This window comes from Hyaena hyaena, unplaced genomic scaffold (genome assembly GCF_003009895.1).
Source record: "Hyaena hyaena isolate Hyena2069 unplaced genomic scaffold, ASM300989v1 scaffold_1063, whole genome shotgun sequence".
Lineage (NCBI taxonomy): Eukaryota > Metazoa > Chordata > Mammalia > Carnivora > Hyaenidae > Hyaena > Hyaena hyaena.
In genome coordinates, this window is record NW_024081688.1 from 170,131 (window position 1) to 187,972 (window position 17,842).

Consider the following 17,842-nt stretch of genomic DNA (forward strand, 5'->3'; position numbering starts at 1 on the left):
GATGCAAAAATCCTCAACAAGATAGTTGCAAATCGAATCCAACAGCACGTAAAAAGAATTATCCACCAAGATCAAGTGGAATTCATTCCTGGGTTACAGGGCTGGTTCAATATTTGCAAATCAATCAATATGATACATCACATCAACAAAAGAAAAGATAAAAACCATATGATCCTGTCAATAGATGCAGAAAAAGCATTTGACAAAATACAGCAACACTTCTTAATAAAGATACTCGAGAAAGTCGGGATAGAAGGAACTTACTTAAACATCATAAAAACCATCTATGAGAAATCCTCAGCTAACATCATCCTCAATGGGGAAAAACTGAGAGCTTTCCCCCTGAGATCAGGAACACGACAGGGATGTCCACTCTCACCACTGTTGTTTAACATAGTGCTGGAAGTCCTAGCATAAGCCATCAGTCAACAAAAGGAAATCAAAGGCATTAGAATTGGCAAAGAAGTCAAACTTTCACTTTTCGCAGACCATATGATATTCCACATAGAAAACCTGACAGACTCCACCAGAAGCCTACTAGAACTAATCCAAGAATTCAGCAAAGTTGCAGGGTACAAAATCAACTTATAGATATCGGTTGCATTTTTATACTCCAACAATGAAGGAACAGAAATGAAATCAAGAAACTGATGCCATTCACAACTGCACAAAAAAACATAAAATACCTAGGAATAAACCTAATCAAAAACATAAGAGATCTGTATGATGAAAACTATAGAAAATATGAAGGAAATTGAAGAAGACACAAAGGAATGGAAAAACATTCCATGCTCATGGATTAGAAGAATAATTTTTTTAATTTTTAAAAATTAATTATTTTTTTACAAACAGTTTATTGTCAAATTAGCTTCCAAATAACAACCAGTGCTCATCCCCACAAGTGCCCTCCTCCATGCCCATATCCCCCCTCCCCCCACATCTATCAGTCCTCAGTTTGTTTCTCAGCATTCAAGAGTCTCTCATAGTTTGCCTCTCTCCCTTTCCCCCACCATTTCTCCCCTTCTTCTCCCAAATGGTCCTCAGTTAAGTTCCTCCTAATCCTCCTATACGTGCAAACATATGATATTTGTCCTTCTCTGCCTGACTTACTTCGCTCAGCATAACACCCTCAAGGCCCATCCATGTTGCTACACATGGCCAGATTTCATTCTTTCTCATTGCCAAGTAGTATTACATCATATAGATAAACCACATCTTCTTGATCTATTCGTCCGTTGATGGACACGTATGCTTTTTCCATGTTTTAGCTATTGTTGAGTGTGCTGCTATGAACATGTGCTCCTATGTCTCAACATTTCTGTATCCCTTGGGTAAATTCCTAGCAGTGCTATTGCTGGGTCATAAGGGAGTTCTATTGTTAATTTCCTGAGGAACCTCCACATTGTTTTCCAGAGGGGCTGCACCAGTTTGCATTCCCACCAACAGTGGAGGAGGGTGCCCGTTTCTCCACATCCTCGCCAGCATCTACAGTTCTCTGATTTGCTCATTTTAGCCACTCTGACTGGAGTGAGTGGTATCTCAGTGTGGTTTTGATTTGTATTTCCCTGATGAGAAGGGATGCTGAGCATCGTTTCATGTGTCTGTTGGCCATCTGGATGTCTTCTTTGGAGAAGTGTCTGTTCATATCTTCTGCCCGTTTCTTCACTGGGTTGTTTGTCTTTTGGGTGTGGAGTTTGGTGAGTTCCTTAAAGATTATGGATATTAACCCTTTATCTTATATGTCATTTGCAACTATCTTTTCCCATTCCGTTGGTTGCCTATTAGTTTTCTGGGTTGTTTCCCTTGCTGTGCAGAAGCTTTTAATCTTGATGAGGTCCCAATCGTTTATTTTTGCTGTTGATTCCCTTGCTTTTGGGGATGTGTCAAGTAAGAAGTTGCTGCGGTGGAGGTCAAGGAGGTTGTTTCCTGCTTTCTCCTCTAGGGTGTTGATAGTTTCCTGTCTCACGTTCAGGTTCTTTATCCATTTTGAGTTTATTTTTGTGCATGGTGTGAGAAAATGATCTAGTTTCATTCTTCTGCATGTTGTTGTACAGTTCTCCCCACACCATCTGTTAAAAAGGTTGTCTTTTTTCCATTGGATATTCTTTCCTGCTTTGTCACAGATTAGTTGGCTGTATACTTTTGGGTCCACTTCTGAGTTCTCAATTCTGTTCCATTGGTCTATGTGTCTGTCTTTGTGCCAATACCATACTGTCTTGATGATGAGAGCTTTGTAGTAGAGGTTAAAGTCTGGGATGGCGATACATCCTGTTTTGGTTTTATTTTTTGGTATTACTTTGGCTATTCAGGGTCTTTTGTGGTTCCATACAAATTTTAGGATAGTTCTAGTTTTGGGAAGTATGCTCTTGCAATTTGATTGGGATTGCATTGAATGTGTAGATTGCTTTGAGTAGTAATGACATCTTAACTATATTTATTCTTCCTATCCATGAGCATGGAATGTTTTTCCATTTCTTTGTGTCTTCTTCAATTTCCTTCATAAGTTTTCTATAGTTTTCATCATATAGATCCCTTGTATCCTTGGTTAGGCTTATTTCTAGGTATTTTATGGTTTTTTGTGCAATTGAGAATGGGATCAGTTTCTTGGTTTTTCTTTCTGTTGCTTCATTGTTGGTGTATAAAAATGCAACCGATTTCTGTATGTTGACTTTGTACCCTGCAACTTGGCTGAATTCTTGGATCAGTTCTAGTAGGCTTCTGGTGGAGTCTGTCGGGTTTCGATGTAGAGTGTCATGTCATCTGCGAAGAGTGAAAGTTTGACTTCCTCTCTGCCAATTCTGACACTTTTAATTTCCTTTTGTTGACTGATGGCTTATGCTAGGACTTCCAGCACTATGTTAAACAACAGTGGTGAGAGTGGACATCCCTGTCGTGTTCCTGATCTCAGGGGGAAAGCTCTCAGTTTTTCCCCATTGAAGAGGATGTTAGCTGAAGGCTTCTCATAGATGGCTTTTATGATGTTTAAGTAGGTTCCTTCTATCCAGACTTTCTCAAGGGTCTTTATTAAGAAGCGATGCTGTATTTTGTCAAATGCTTTTTCTGCATCTATTGACAGGATCATATGGTTTTTATCTTTTCTTTTGTTGATGTGATGTATCATATTGATTGATTTGCGAATGTTGAGCCAGCCCTGTAATCCAGGAATTAATCCCACTTGATCTTGGTGGATGATTCTTTTTATGTGCTGCTGGATTCGATTTACAAGTATCTTGTTGAGGATATTTGCATCCGTAAGAATGAATTATTTAAAATGTCATTACTACCCTAAGCAATCTACACATTCAATGCAATACAATCAAAATTGCACCAGCATACTTCTCAAAACTAAAACAAACTATCCTGAAATTTGTATGGAACCACAAAAGACCCTGAATAGCCAAAGTAATACTGAAGAATAAAACCAAACCGGGAGATATCACCATCCGAGACTTTAGCCATCATGAAGACAGTATGGTATTGAAACAAAAACAGACACATAAACCAACGGAATAGAATAGAGAACTGAGAATTGGACCCAAAGGTATACAGCCAACTAATCTTTGATTAAGCAGGAAAGAGTATCCAATGGAAAAAAGACAGCCACTTTAACAGATGGTGCTGGGAGAACTGGACAACAACATGCAGAAGAATGAAACTAGTTCATTTTCTCACACCATACACAAAAATAAACCCAAAATGGATGCAGGACCTGAACGTGAGACAGGAAACCATCAAAACCCTAGAGGAGAAAGCAGGAAACAACATCCTTGACCTCCACCGCAGCGATTTCTTACCTGATACATCCCCAAAAACAAAAGAATCAAGAGCAAAAATAAATGATTGCGACTTCATCAAGATTAAAAGCTTCTGTACGACAAAGGAAACAACCCATGAAAGTAATAGGCACCCGACGGAATGGGAAAATATAGTTGCAAATGACTTATGAGATAAAGGGCTAATATCCAACATCTTTAAGGTACTCACCAAACTCCACAACCCAGTTAAGAACTGGGCAGAAGATATGAACTGACACTTCTCCAAAGAGGACATCCAGATGGCCAACAGACACATGAAACGATGCTCAGCATCCCTCCTCATCAGGGAAATACAAATCAAAACCACACTGAGATACCACCTCACTCCAGTCAGAGTGGCTAAAATGAGCAAATCAGAGAACTGTAGATGCTGGCGAGGGTGTGGAAAAACCGACACTTTCCTACACTGTGGGAATGTAAACTGGTGCAGCCCCTCTGGAAAACAATGTGGAGGTTCCTCAGGAAATTAACAATAGAACTCCCCTATGACCCAACAATAGCACTGCTAGGAATTTACCCAAGGGATATAGGAGTGCTGATGCATAGGAGCATATGTACCCCAAAGAGGTAAAATGAAAATTATATAGCAGCACTCCCAACTGCTATATAATTGGAAACATGGAAAGAGCCTACGTGTCCATCAACGCACGAATAGATCAAGAAGATGTGGTTTATCTATATGATGTAATACTACATGGAAATGAGAAAGAATGAAATCTGGCCATGTGTAGCAACATGGATAGGCCTTGAGGGTGTTATGCTGAGCGAAATAAGTCAGGCAGAGAAGGACAAATATCATATGTTTGCATGTATAGGAGGATTAGGAGAAACTTAACGGAGGATCATGGGGGAGAAGAAAGGGGGAAATAGTGGGGGAGAGGGAGAAAGGCAAACCAAGAGAGACTCTTTTTTTTTTAACATAAGTTTATTGTCAAATTAGTTTCCACATAACACCCAATGCTCATCCCCATCTTCTTTTACTCCTCTAGGCTCCACACTTTGCCTTTGGCTCCACTGTTTACTTTCATGTGAATGGCAACACTTGGGGTTGCTTGAAAACAGGAAGGAAAAGAACACTTTATTCATTCACTCTTGCATTCATTCATTCAGTTATTCATTCCAGTATGGTTAATGTACAGTGTTATGTTTCAGGTGTACAATATAAAGTGTCAACAATTCTATACATTCCTCAGTGCTCATGAAGGTAAATGTATTTTTAGTCCTCTTTATCTATTTCACCCATTACCCCCTACCAACCTCTGGCAACCACCAGTCTATATATAGACTCTATATTTAAGAGTCTAGTTTTTGTTTGTCTGTTTTTTTTCTTTGTTTGGTTTTTTATTTTGTTTCTTAAATTCCACATATCAGTGAAATCTTATGGTATTTGTCTTTCTGGGACTTATTTACTTAGCATTATACCCTCTAGGTCCATCCATGTTGTTGCAAGTGGTAAGATTTCATTATTTTTTATGGTTGAAAAATATTCCATTATGTTCCAAAATGTATATGATATATATTCCAATATGTATACCACATCTTCTTTATCCATTCATCTATCTTATCTATGGACATTTGAATTGCTTCCATATCATGGCTAATGTAACGTAAATGATGCTGGAATATACATATGTGTGCGTATATCACTTCAAATTAGTCTTTTTGTTTTCTTTGGGTAGATATCCAATAGTGGAATTATTGGATGATATGGTAATTCTATTTTTAATATTTTGAAGAAATTCCTTACTGTTTTCCACAGTGGCTGCACAATTTGCCTTCCAACCAACAGTGTATCAGTATTCCTTTTTCTCCCCATCCTCACCAACAGTTGTTATTTCTTGTGTTTTTGGTTTTAGCCATTCTGAGAGATGCAAAATTATATCTCATTGTGAGTGAGTTTAATTAAAATTTCCCTGATGACTGGTGATATTGAGCATCTTTTCATGAGTCTATTGGCCATCTATGTATCTTCTTGGACAAATCTCTATTCAGATCTTCTGCCCATTTTTTTAAGGTTTATTCATTTATTTTGAGAGAGAGAGATAAGAAGAAGAAGATAGGGGAGTAGAAGAGAGAGAAGGAGAGAGAATCCTAAGTATGTTCCATGCTGTTAGTGTGGAGCCCAATTTGGGGATCAATCTCGTGCCCCGTTAATCATGAGTCCATTGTTTAACCAGCTGGCCACCCAAATGCGCCTCCTCTGCCCATTTTTATTTGGAATATTTGTTTTGTTGGTGTTGAACTATATAAGTTTTTAAGTATATTTTGAATATTAACCTTTTATCAGAATTATCATTTGCAAATATCTTGTCTCTTTTTTAAAATGTTTTTTAAATTTTATATTAGAGAGAGAGCAGGAGAGAGAGGCAGAGAGAGAGAATCTCAGGAAGGCTCCATGCCTAGCCCAGAGCCTGATACAGGGATTGATCCTGGGATCACAATCTGAGCTGAAATCAGGAGTCAGACTCTCAACAAACTGAGCCACCCAGACACCCTGAAAATATTTTCTCATTCAGTAGTTTGCCTTTTTGTTTTCTTGATGGTTTCCTTTGCTATGCAAAAGCTTTTTATTTTGATGTAGTCCCAATAGTTTAATTTTGCTTTTGTTTCTCTTGTTAGAGGTTGATATATACATATAAATGGTGGCCAAACACACAAAAAGCAAAATGTATCATTTTCAAGTGTACAGTTCAGTGTTATTAAGTACATTCACACTGTTGTACAACCACCACCACAGATCTCTTTCATCTTATGAAACTGAAACTCTGCACTCATTAAACATTCAATCCTTTTCCACCTCCCTCCAGCCTCTGGTAAACCCCATTCTACTTTCTGTCTCTACGAATTTGACTACCCTAGGTATCTCATATAAGAGAAATAATACAATATTTGTGTCCTTTTGTGACTGGGTTATTTCACTTAGCATAATGTTCTCAAGGTTCATCCATGTTCATCCACAATTTCTCTTTTTTTTTTTTTTACAAATAGTTTATTGTCAAATTAGTTTCCACATAACACCCAGTGCTCATCCCCACAAGTGTCCTCCTCCATGCCCAGCCCCCCCCCCCCCCCCCCATCCATCAGTCCTCAGTTTTTGTCAGCATTCAAGAGTCTCTCATGGTTTGCCTCTCTCCCTTTCCCCCACCATTTCCGCCCTTCTTCTCCCCCTTGTTCCTCCGTCAAGTTCCTCCTAATCCTCCTATACGTGCAAACATATGATATTTGTCCTTCTCTGCCTGACTTATTTCGCTCAGCATAACACCCTCAAGGTCCATCCATGTTGCTACACATGGCCAGATTTCATTGTTTCTCATTGCAATGAGAAACATCCACAATTTCTTTATCCACTTCTATGAATGAACATTTGGGTGGCTTCCAACTTTTGGCTATTGTAAATCATCCTGCTATAAACATGGAGGTACAAATATCTGTCCAAGACCCTGCTTTCAGTTTTTTGGGATATATGTGGAATTGCCAGATGATATGGTAATTCTATGTTAATTTTTTGAGGATCCTATATGGTTTTGATAGCAGGTGCACCATTTCACATTCCTACCAACAATGCAAAAGGGTTCCAATTTCTCCACATTCTCTCAAACACTTGTTACATTTTGAAGAACTTTTTGGGTTTTTTTTTGTTTTTGTTTTTTAATTGTTAACTCAACAAACATCTCGTGAATATTCAGCATGTTCCTGGCCCTCTGCTGGTTTCCAAGGATACACAGCCTCAACAGGACAACATCCTAGCCTTGAAGGTATCATGGGCTGACATAGGTATGTCATGGGCTATGTAGGTGCTGTGGTCAGGGCACCTTCACCAGCCAGGGGTGGGAGTGGTCAGTGATGACCTTTAAGAAGGAATTATTTTCATCCCCATTTTTAAAATGAGGAGGCTCAGAAACCTGAAGGCAGTAGCCTAATGTTGAACAACTACTAAGAAGCAAAGCTAGGATTCTAATCCAGATCTTTCTGATTTCAAAGCCTTACCTGTTGATATTGATGCCAAGCTGTAGTTGACGGAATGAGTCTGAGAGGTGACAGTTTACCCCATTCACATGGGTGATGAGCTTCCAACCAGCATCAAACCTATACTTTCTAAGACCTTTGGCATTTTTTCACTAAGATGAGTCCCACAGATGGGAGCCTATCCCTTTAGATGGAGAAAGAGACTAGAAGCAAAGAGAACACCAAGACTTGAGGAAGCGAAAATCCAAGGATCTGATTTTTCACATTAAGATCTGCCTAACCCCCATTTAAAATCTCATTAAATTACCATTTAGTGGGTACTAAGTGCTTTAATATGTATCAGCTCATGTGATCCTCAAAGTAATCCTAGAGGACAGGTGTTGTATTTCTCACCTTACCAAAGGAGAAACTGAGGGCCAGGAGGTAAGTACCTCATAAGGTTGCATGGTTAACAAGTGTCAGGGAAAGAACATAATCCCTGCTCATCCTATGCCAGGTACTCTATCTTTCTGCTATGAAAGTCTGTCTTTTAGTTTATTCTGTAAGATGAGCATTTACTTCATGGGATCATTGTCAGGATTAGTGAGTAAACTGTCAAGAATAATGTCTGGGACATAGTGCTATGGAACCATTGGTTATTATTATTATTTTAAACTCAGTATTTATTATAAACTCCTTTGAGAGTTAGAGATGGTAGCTTATTTCAGTAGTCACATATACACTGCACTTAAAATTTTATGATTATTTATATATTACCTAATTAAAATCTCTGGCTAATATTATTTATTCATTCAATATCTATTTAAAATGTGACTTCTAAAAATACATTTTAAAGTATTGTTATTTTCTTAAAATCTTTAGGTGGACTCACTTTTCAAATTTAAATGTTTACTTTAGCATCATTGTAAGTAAGCAATAAAAATTGGCAAAAGATACAAAGTTGATGTGCTTGTTGTATATTTTCCAATATCTATTTAAAATAAATAATGATTGAAATAAAAATGACCATCACTGCACCATCTAAAACACTCCTCACACTACCTGTGGGGCATACCACTCCTTGGTGAGACACCAAATACCTCTCTCTTCCCATCTTTCCACAGCACCTGTCATGCTGCTTCGTGGCATGGTGTTTATCAAATGAATGGCAGATTTAAGTAATTAAGAAGCATTAACTTCTTAATCGATTATTGACTTCATTAGAGATTTTCCATCTTTTACTGTGTAACTTCAATTAGCAATGATATATTAATGGAAATAGTGTAATGCATTTAAGGATTTTTTTAAAGACAGTTCATGGATTAAATTTGAAGAAATGGAACAAAGCAGGTCCTAAAGAAAATCCACTTCCCCCTTCCCCCAAAGGACTAAACACCCTCTGCCCACTCTAGAGTGAGTGCTAATTCCTTCCACTTTCCATTATCTGATGGTCAGATTATATAGACTATAAGGGAGTATTTAATCTTTAGAAAATATTTTCTCTGACCTACCATAAGCCTCAAGCAAATAAGCAAATCCCTGTTTGAAACCTGGCTGGATCCCCTTGTGCAATTTCAGCCTTGTTGAGAAGTGTGTAGATGTGGTTCCGCCCAGGGCTTCTCCAGTTCTGCCTTTCTTCTGGATAAGAAACATATACTAAATGCCCTTGGTTAATCTCATGTACTGACTTATGCTTTTTTCATGTTGCTAACACATTACTGTTCTCTATAAATGATGACATGTTAAAGCCTTTCCTGGCAGAAAGACCAAGAAATGCAAACTTTAAAGCCGGGACATTAAGTTAAGAAGCGTGCAAACATTTCAGTCATTCCTGTCCTTGTGTTGCTTGGGCCATCTCACCCCAGGTCTTACTCACCACTGTGTGATTTGGTTATCATATCACTCCTGCCCAGTGCTTCAATGATTCCTGTAATGCAGCTAAGTGGGCTGCTTACCATTATATTAACAAACAAGACACAAACTTTTCTTACATGTAGGATCCCAGTCATCATAGACAACATTAAACTTAAAAAATGTTTAGGTTTAGATACAAATATTACCCTATCTTCTACTTTTGAGGAAAATGTGGGAGAGGAAGCAGAGTGAGTGGTGTTCTCTGTATGAACTTCACCTTCAGCTGTGATGGGTCTTGATGGGCCCTTCCAGTCATTTGTCTCCTTTTCTTCTGTAATAGGCCAGCTGCCCTGGGGATCTCTGTGCTTCCTTCCAGCTAGAACATGGGCTCTAGCTTACAACTTTCATCGCCACAATGACCAAAATGGGTTAAAAGGGGAGAAGATTTCTTAGGAGACTTTTTTCCTACTTGAGAAACTTTGAGTGAGGAGGAGGGACTCATGTATTTCCTGAAGGACTCAGAGAAAGTTGGTTCACTGTTGACCTGAGCAGGCCTCTCTGCAGACTGACTGACTCCTCTCCTCAAATGTGGGCAGGGGCCACAGTGGATAGGTAGGGCGTAAGGAGCAGAGGAACACCCTCTGGGCTCCCTAATTCCAGATTCTTTCTTCAGGCAGGTCAAGTTGCCACCTACTCTTTAGGGTAAAGACAGACAGCCCTCAAAATGTCCCATTGGAAATACAGAAGAAAACCTCAGCTGTTTAGTGCAACCACTTTGAGAATGGAAAGAGGTTTGTGGGACCAGAAAATCTGAGCGAGAATTGGGTGGATCCTGAGCATTCTGGACAGATGTTTCTGCCCAACAAACAGTAGGGAGGAATATTGCCTCTTGAAGGATGGACATGGCCAAATAGGAAAAGGGAGTGGAGTATGGAATAGAGGGGCATATTGAGGGCAAGCTTTGGGGCAGAAGCAAGGGAACTTCAAAGGCAAACTTGGGCCTCATGTCAATTTCATGCAGCAAGTTCTAAGGTTCTAAGGAACTTTCAGCATTTTCCATTGGCATAGGGTTGGAGAGATCTGGCAACTGTCGGTGATGGCAACTGGCAGGTTCTGCTCCACATGTCAGCCCATCTGTGGACACTAAATGTCAAGAAGGATTCATAAGATTGTTTAATGGTGTTTGTGAAGGGGATAACACACAGTTGGTATGAAATTACATGCACTTTGCTTACTTTTCCTAGGCACAGAACAAATAAGACTCTCCCAGGGCCCTATTTTGCTATAGGCCTGGACAAGAGCAAGAACCCTGGCCAGTCTATTCCTGGTAAGCCCAGAAAAAGTCCCCACCAGTCCAGAATGATGAATAACTGCTTTGCAATTAGAACATTACACCAGCAACAGAAGCAAAACCTCTGGTCAGGGGAAAAACAAACCTTTACTCATCTGACAACTGAGTTCTTGTGGCTCTCCTGGTGCCAGCATCAGAGGCTCCCACAGAGCTCTACATACTTGGGGCCACTCCCTCTCAGGCTATAGTAGATCTCATTGTCAGGACTGTTGAGTCCTGGACCAAAAGCCACCCCTTGACCTTGCCAGTTGATGCACATGTCCCCCAATTCAAGGGGTTATTGATTTTTCCTCCTGCTGCCAACTCTTTAGTGCTGGGTCTCTGCTAGATGTCTGGATGTCAGCTCTTCCCCTAGAAAGGAGAAAGGCATTGGGAATCTGTGAAAGTCTGAAGGATTGTTCAAGCTGTGTGGCTTCCCATGGTGGTGATTCTGGTATCTACTACCTGGGCAGGAAGGTCCTCACAGCTGAAAGGCTGGGAGCTTCTGTGGGGCAGAATGGGAGTGGGGAGCTGCAACCTGCATAAAGTGGGCCTGAGGGGATGACAGTAGGGACTATAGAGAAGGCAGGTACAGAAAGGAACAAGAACTTGAGGTGAGATAAAAGGGAGTGCAGAGCTGAGTGGCAGTAGTTGGGTGGCTTCTGGGAGGCCTGTCCTAAGGTTACTGGGCAAAGGCCTGGGCAGAGCTGGACATTCAGGGCCAAGTCCTAGGAGGCCTTGCAATTTGGGAGCCAACATGTGGAAGTTCTCACAACATGTGAGGCTGAACAGAAACCAAAAAACTCCCAGATCTGCTTCCTCAGGTGCGTGTTTGCATGTCCCCTAGTGTTACTGCTGCCTCCTTACAGGGAGAAGAAAGAGGTGACTGTAAAGTGGGGTTTCCTGTGAGTCAGAGCCCTTGTGTTCTCTCTGCCCTGAGAAATAGCCCCTGAATATGGAACTTTGTCTGTGAGGGTGAGGGGCACAAAACGAGGAAGTTGCCTGAATGGGATGCCTACATTGACATGCTGAGCATTACTGACCCACCTTTTGCCTCCTTCCCTGTCCCACTGCCAGGGCTGCGATGAACTGGAGCTGGCTAAAGTTGACTACCAACAGCCAAGCGTCTACTTTTCAGTGGTCATCAAACAAAGCCATTATCAGAAATTAAACTGTATAGATGTATAATAAATTATATTAAACACAAAGTTAACAAATCCTCAAAGTATTTATTACTTCTAAATTGTTTGACTACAATATACTATTATCTCTATTTTGGGCATTATTTCATATTTTGTATGTGTATGGTGGAAATACAATACCACATAACCATGTGTTACTGAACACATTTTCCCAAATCCACTTCTGTGGCATTATGTTGTAGCTTGAAACTAACTGTGGCAGGACTGTTTACACCACAGGAATCAGTAAGCACAACAAATCAGGGTTTCCCCTCCTCTCCCACTTCCATCCTGTTGTAAACCATGTAAACCTTTACCAGCACACCATTTGGTGGAGTTTGGCTTGCTCTTTCACTCCCAGCTTCCTTCAACTCTGGTTTTAGCTGCTTTGAAGGGTATTGGGTGTGAGAGGAAGGATAGCAGATAGCTGTAAAAGAAGGGCCCACAGGACACTTCTCCTCATACCCCCTCCTTGGAGAAATGGAGGCTGTGACCACATTTCCACAGGTCCAGCAGCCCTTAGAGGGGATGAGGCAAGCTGATCTCCATCTGTGGAATATCCCTAATAGGCCCAGAGCCCCAGGTGAAGTCAGGTAGCAGGATAGACTTGCTATGATGACCTGGATTCACATGTTCCATGTGCTGAGTTAACTATTTATCTAGTTAAAGGTGAATCATCTGGGCCTAGCAGAGCCCTTCTCATCACAACAGCCTTCAAATATTTGGCTCCTGCCCTCCTGTCCTGGCTGAGCCTTCTCTTCCCTAAACCTAACAAAGTAAAGCAGAGGGTGTTAATTTAAAAAATTGGGGTGCTTTCCTGGCTCAGTTGATAAAGCGTGCGACTCTTGATCTTCGGGTCTTGAGTTTGAGCTCCTCATTGGGTGTAGATACTTAAGTACACAATTAAATAAACTTTAAAAAAAATAAATAAAAATTTCAGGGGAAATCTGGCTAAAATAGTAGGCTCCATCTCACTTCCCTTTGCTTATTGTCATTTTACCATGGTTCCATTAATTCTCTTTTATCTGATTTGAGTATATCATCTATTAATTCTATTTCTTATCCATGTCACTCAGGCTTGAGAAAAATCCCTTTTATATCATAAATGGCACTTGGCAGTGAGATGCTTAGTTAGTGATCTGATTTTCTGCAGTAAAGATTGGGGGGGCCCAGTCCTTGATCCCAAAAGAAGCATCATCACCTCTGAGTATATTGTGTGGACTACATGAATGAACTAGGTGTTGTCCTCTCTTATACCCTGTTCCTGAAATATTCAATGTCAAACATTATTCTTAACCAAATGCCACAGAATAAGAGGGGACTATTACTTTGCTTTTTCTAGATACCTTATTTATATCAAGGAAGCTAAAATAATATGCAAAGCACTATGTAATGGAGACTGCCTATTTCAGAAGGTATAAGTCTGGAATCGAATGGAAAGTGTTGCAATGGGTAATTTGTTTTTCTACATCTTCCAATGATGTTATTATATTAATTTAAACACCTTAAATTTAACTTCATATCTGCACCACTGTTATGTCATTATTGGTAATTCCAATTTCTTGTTTAATTTCCATGCAAGATAGGGCCTGCCTGTAAAATACATTGACAGAGACAGTGTTCTATATTTAGTGAAAGAGATGTTATCTATAAATTACAGGGAAATGATTACATCAAGGTCCTCTATTGATGAAATAAACCACAAGAAAGAAATAAAGTGTGTTAGAGGAACAACATCCTAAAAGTCACTAAGAACAAAAGGTGATTGGCTTTCTTGCATCTGAAGATTCCTTCACCCACAAGTATCCTCCAAGAGAACGAGCAGCATGGCCTTTGTGCCTTTGGTGAAAGGTGGGAGACAAGTTAAAGGAATAGCAATAATTTTATAACCATTACTTCTATATCTTAAGAAAATGATCTTCTCTATTAGATGGTTGTGTATCTTAACCACAAAACCACAGGGTAATTGGATGTGTTTCAAGGAAGGATAAGAAGTGTGGCACAAATATTCTTTTGGCTTCCATAAAACTCAGAGTTGGGAGAGAGTTTACTGCCACCTATCTTGCCCCGTCTTTCTGCTTTTCTAAACAAGGAAACTCAGGCACAGAGAAGGATAGGATCCTGCTTAAGACCAGATTTCTGACTGAGCTGGGACTAAACTAAGTCTTCAGCTTCCCTGTACCATTCTTTCTATCAAGGAAAATGAACTCTCTCAGCTTCTCCTATCAATTGGGGCTATCCAGTAGAAGCACAGTGCAAGGTCCATTGTGCTATCTACCAAAGTTAATCACTTCTGTAACTTTAGTAGCCACAATTAAAAAAAGAATAAAAAGAAACAAATGGAATTAGTTTTAATAATATATTCTATATAAGTTCCAGTCTATCCAACATTATCCTTCTAATGTACTCAATATGAAACAATTATTAATAAGATGTTTTTTAAAAAATATTTTTATTTATTTCTAGGAGGGAGGGAGAGAGAGAGAGAGAGAGAGAGAGAGAGCGTGAGCAGGGGAGGGTCAGAGAGAGAGGTAGACACAGACTCTGAAATAGGCTCCAGGCTCTGAGCTGGCAGTCAGCACAGAGCCTGACGCGGGGCTCGAACCCACGAACCGAGAGATCATGACCTAAGCAGAAGTCGGACGCTCAACCGACTAAGCCACCCAGGCGCCCCTAATAAGATGTTTTACATTCTTTTTTTGTATTAATTTAAATGAGTATATTACACTGATTGCATAGCTCAGTGCAGACTAGCCACATTTTAAGTTCTCTGTGGTCATGCATGGCAGTGACTATTGTGTTAGACTGTGAACATATAGATATTTAGCTCAGAGACCATGATCCCCGGTGTCCCACTCTGGGGCTGCCACTTCTTACAGGTATGATTTTAAACAATCTCCTAATCCCCTTGAACTCAGGAGACCTTGAGGTCTCCTCACATGTAAAATGAGGATATGAATACCTATTCTATCAGGTTGTGGGACCATATGATCCAACCAAATCCAAGACTAGCCTTAGTGATAGTAATGCTTCTTGGTTCCTGGCACCTAGTGACATACTTATATTTATTGCTATCACTAAGGCTAGTATTCTCATTAGGTAAAGTTCCTTCCAGCTATTTTGGGAAATACATTAATTTCTCAGAGTATCATTTAACTAATCCAAGATCACAGTCTGGTAGAGGTCACCAGTGGTGAGTAACTTGATTTAAAACTTGTTTTGAAAATCTATGTTCCAGACCTTGGGCTTGGATAAGAGAGCTTGCTGTTTAAAAAGACAGTTTCAGGGGCACCTGGGTGACTCAGTTGGTTAAACATCTGACTCCTGATTTTGGCTCAGGTCATGATCTCATGGTTCCTGGGTTTGAGCTCTGAGCAGGGCTCCATGCTGACAGTACAGAGCCCACTCTGTACTGCCCCTCTGTCTCTGCCCCTCCCCTGCTTATGCATACATGCACGCGCTCTCTCTCTCTTTCTCAAAATAAATCAAGAAGCTTAAAAAAAAAAAAAGCAGTTCTGTTGTGCCTGATTGGCCTAGTTAGTAGAGCATGTGACTTTTGATCTTGGGGTTGTAAGTTCGAGCCCCAGGTTGGGTGTAAAGATGATTTAATCAAATCTTTTTTAAAAAGAAAGGAAGAAAAAAGAAAAAGACACAATTCCTTTCTAGAGGATGCGGTGAGAGAGGAAGGCAGCATTTAGGAAATTTCTGTACTTTCTGTGTAATTTACATAAGCCTAAGCCTGCTCTAAAAATTAAGGTTATATATTAAAAAGAAGATAAGATCACTGCCATCTAGTAGATTACAATCAGCACCATAGTTAACCTGACTGGACCTTTGTGCAAGTTAGACAGAGGGACCCCTTTCTTAAGGTATTTTATTGATAACAAGCAGAAATATGTTTATATTTATAAATATAGCTACATTGACTATGACATAAATGGTGCCCCTGGAGTCATGCAGTGTAAAACCTTCACAACAGTGCACAGTGGCCCTACTTTACCATTGATCCACTGGGGGAGGTATTACATACCAATTAGTTATAGTTTAAAAAAAAGAATAAAATACGTCCAATAACATGGGGAAGATAAAACCAAGTGAAAGCAAAGGATAAATGAGGAAATAAGCCTGGGAAGACAAGTGGAAGGGCCAGGAAAGAAATGGGGGAAGTAGATGAATGAAATTGAAAGGCAGTCATCTATGCTAGATTCTAGCTCCAGCTTGCCCTGGCCCATGGTGACTTGTCCATAATTCTGTTATCACTGCTCTGTACAAGTTGAGAATCTGTTGATGGGTTCCTAGGCCTGTCTCTGAGATCTGAGGATGCCCCACTTGTACCATAAAGCCATGTGAACATAATATACCCAATTAAACCTCCTGGGACAACATTTATACTAGAAAGTGATTCTTCTCTCTCTTGTGGGTGTCACCACCACTTAAAACAGGGCTTGAAATGTACTGGGTTCCCACAAAGGCTGAAACCTTGACCTATCAGCACCAGGACAATGTTGCTTTCCCAGTGATGGGCAACTTTGGGCTCCTTCATCCAAGCTCATTTGCCCAGATGCCCATGGAAACATATTTTGGAGATAGCTAACTCCCAGTTGGCACCTACTGGTTCAATGTCATGGTATTATCCTTATTCACTAGACAAATCCACTAAACCAGTCTCAGCTCCATGGAGAATTGCCACCATTGTCCATTTTCATATGAGCCTTTCCTAATGAGTTACAAAAACTCAAGCTTGAGGCACAGGATTTATGCCCACGGTAAAGGTAAAAGTGGAATATTGATCTCTGACATCTACATCATGCTGCAGTGCAGTAGGAGAAGGGAAGTTCCAGAGAACTGCTCTACCTCTAGCACTCATGAAGTAAAGGTCAAATCCAGTAGCTACCTCAAACCACTCCTTCACAGGAACAGTCATGGCCTTACAAAGGGCTGAGGAGAGACAGTTTGGTGAGACCACATCCACCAGAGGCTATACTCATATCCTAACCACCATGCAAACAGACTATAGTAGAAAAATTAGAGCCACTAAACAATAGAACAGGCACAGGCTTGCCAAGCTCACAGAGGCCATCAGAAGACATAGGCTAGAAGAGGTAGGTATTAGTGGCAACCTCCATTTCCATTGTATTTTTCCATAAATATTCCATTTTAATTCTACCTCTCCAACTATATTGTGGGTGTCTACAAAAGTAGTAAGTGAATAAAAATATTCATGGGAATTATACACATCAACTCAGGGTGGTAGCTAAATCTCATAGACATTAGTGATCAATAAGCAGATGAACATCTGTTCTAATAGTATCTGTATGTTTGAAGTATTTTATTAACAAATAAACCTCCCCCAAAAGATATGGATGGCAAATAAGCACATGCAAAGATGTTCTCTATAATTAGTCATCAGAGAAATTCAAACTACAAAGAATTCTGTAACACCTGTTTGCATGGCTAAACTAAGAAAAGAACCTGACAAAAACAAATGTTGACAAGGATGTGGAACAGCCCAAACTCCCATAGGTTGTTGGTAAGAAGACAAAATGCTACAAATACTTTGGGAAACAGTTTGGTGGTTTCTTATAAAGCTAAACATGCATTTAATATATTACCCAAATACTCTCCTACTAGGCATTTAACCAAGAAAATGGAAAACTTATTTTCACATAAACATGAATTAATCTTAAATGAATTTTTTAAGTGATAGAAACTAGACT